The following is a 3,066-nucleotide window of genomic DNA, read 5'->3' on the forward strand; positions in this document are numbered from 1 at the left end:
ACGTCTACATGGTAAATGTAAACACCTGCAAATACTGCAGATACCTGCAATTCCCTACTCGAAGGCCTTTTTCTTTTTTTTTTCTTCAGGCTGCAGGTGTGTGCTCAGCCTGCCAGGGCAAGCTGGAAGTGCCAGAGAGTCATGGGTCCAGAAGCTACCTTCGCCAATGATGAACAGAGTGTTGGTGGATAAATACCCGTTTCCTTACTCATTAATTAGCCTAACTCCCAAGCATGCTCTGCAGTGTCCCCCAGACTTCCTCACTGGGACTGAGCTCCAATTGTCCACTGTAGTCTCTTGCTTGATAAAGTACCCTTCATTGACTTGCTCTCCTCCCCAGTCTCACTTTTCCATCCCCAGCAGAGCTGTCTAGGATCACTGCTCAAAACAAAAACAAAACTACTTGAGATTAAATTCTTGTCTTAGAATCTTCTTCTTGAGTGTGAGGCTGCAAATTAAGCCACTGAATGTGGAATTGCATATTAAGTACTTAAGAAGAGTCTATGGCATCTGGAATTCATGCAGTCGGAGTTGGATAAAAAATATTTCTTTCAAGAGTCAGGGCCATCTTTTCTGTGGCAAAATTTCTTCCACACAAGTCAATAAAAGTTTGAACAAAAGATGTGGAAGCTTTATCTCTGAAAACCACCATTAATTTATGAGGGGAGAGCAGAGCTTTTTCCTGTTATTCAAGTGCTTTGGATTTGTTAACTTGTAAGATTACTGTCAAATTTCCTTTCTAGTTAACACTTAGTTTATCTTATATATAATGTACTAGCAGCTAGTGTCAGAATATTTGACTGTAGCTCCGTATCTATAGGAAATCTGGAATCTTGCAAAAAAAATATGCAGCGTTTCATGAAATGCATGAAAGTGATGTTGGAGAACTGCTAGAATCAATGCAAAACTTTCACAAATGAAGACCTGGCAGAATAAGACAAGGCAAAAAGTGAAGAAGAGAAAATGGACAGGGATCATGAACTCGACAAGAACTTTCCATCACAGTGACCTGAATATCAAAGGATTAAGGGAAGGTCTTGAGAAAATTTGATGACTTCAAATATGTTTGCAAAAAAATGATGCTGTTTGTGATTATTCTGTGAAAGTTAAGCATGAAAGGATGGACATTGGGTTGTGTTATGCTGCATTTTGTTTGAGGAAAAAATTCTACTCCAGAACATTCCATTTACATTTTGAGTGAAAGAACCGTATTTAGATCTCTTCTCTCACAAAGTGTTTAATCTCAAAGTGTGGTGTATAACACTGTTTAAGAGAATCATGGAAACATCCGCTTAATGTAGTACAGTGAAACAGGAAGGAGGCTTATCCCTTGCCTTACACAGTCTTTTTTTGGTTGAAAATCACTTAAACATTGAACTGAGAACATTTGCTGTCTTTACTGATTTACAGATACGTTTCTCAGAAACATATCTATAGCTTCCAAGCCGTCCCAGCTGGCTGTAGCTTAGGCCTGTGTAATTGATAAGATGCATCTGGCTTCAAGGCACAGATTAAGTATAGGGTCAGGCTTTTTGTGTCCCTGGAGAACCCAGTGGGGGTAGGAGCTAAGTCCTGGGACAACGGGCTCTATATATGAGTGCCAAGATAATCCAGAGCAGGGAGAGGCAGAGAAGGAGGCGGCCTGCTGGATTCTTCCTGCTGTTGAAAACTCACAGAGCCCTTACAGAGGAAAATTTCCCCCCTCCTTTTCCCTGAATGTTTTCCCAGACATGAAGGTAAGATAATAATTTCATTACTTCTGTAAATTATTTCAGTAAGGGGTAATGCTTAACTGAAAGAAATCAAATAAGGAAAGGGACATGGGAAAACAAAGAAGTAAAAGATCTGGGGGAAACTTTAAAAAATCCTTATTTAAATATATTTAATAGTTCAGCCAAAGTGAATTTCTTTTTCTTATTTTTAGTTAAATTATAGGTTCAGAGGACTGGGAATCAGGAATTGGAGACAATGTTTATGAAAGTTCTGAGAAAGCCATAAAAAAATACAACAGTACTATTGTCTTTTCTTAGGGAAACATTTCCTCCAGTGTGCTTTCATTTGTTTGTTTTGATTTGGAGCCTTGCAATGAGGCCCTGTAATTTGACTTACCCAACAGCTTATAGGAAAGTGAATTTGCAGACTTGGAAATTTAGAATTTGGAATCTTTGAGGAAAGGGTCAGGATTGTGAGAGTAGAAGACACAAATAGATGGAGTGAAACTAAAGGTTTACCAAATACACACGTTAGCCCAATGTAAAATGGCCAAATGTTAAAAAAAAATATTATTCAACCAAAGACAAGACTGAAGACAGAAATCACTACCATAGGCTGAATTTCTGGGATGCAAAAATAAGTTAAAATAGCTATTATAATTTTATCATTGTAAATTTCAGTATTTAAACTCTAACAATGCTACATTATAATACTGGAGCAATAATTTTGCAGTCCTGTCAGCTGCTGGGTTTGTTCTGTGGTCACAGTGCTTTCCATCTGCAATACTGAATCCGTGCTCACTTACCAATGGGTGCGGAGAAGTGACATATGGGTCTGGATTAACCTGTGCCTTATGTGGAATTAAGTAATTAAAAATTAAACACAAATAACAAAGTTAATTTGTTTAATGTTATGCTAGAACACCAGGTAACCTCACAAAGTCAGAATTATAATCTAATCTCTATTACTCTACCTTATATTTTTAGCTCAAAAAGAATATGATTTCTTCCTAAAGTCATCTAGTTAACATGTTTTCTCCTAGTATTCTTATTAACTGTCAATCAATTTCCTTATTTATTTTATGATGAGACATCTTAATAAAATAATTAGCTGGTATATATACACAATGGAATACTATTCAGCCTTAAAAAAGGAGGAAATTCTATCATTTATGACAACATGGATGGGGGTGGAGAACATTATGTTAAGTGAAATAAACCAGACATAGAAAGACAAATACCACATGCTCTCACCTATATGTGGAATCTAAACAATCAGGCTCATAGAAGCAGAGATTAGAATGGTTATTACAGAGGTTAGGGAGTGGGGGGAATTGGGGAGATGATGATCAGA

Source organism: Propithecus coquereli, unplaced genomic scaffold (assembly GCF_000956105.1).
Source record: "Propithecus coquereli isolate 6110/MARCELLA unplaced genomic scaffold, Pcoq_1.0 Scaffold110, whole genome shotgun sequence".
Classification (NCBI taxonomy): domain Eukaryota; kingdom Metazoa; phylum Chordata; class Mammalia; order Primates; family Indriidae; genus Propithecus; species Propithecus coquereli.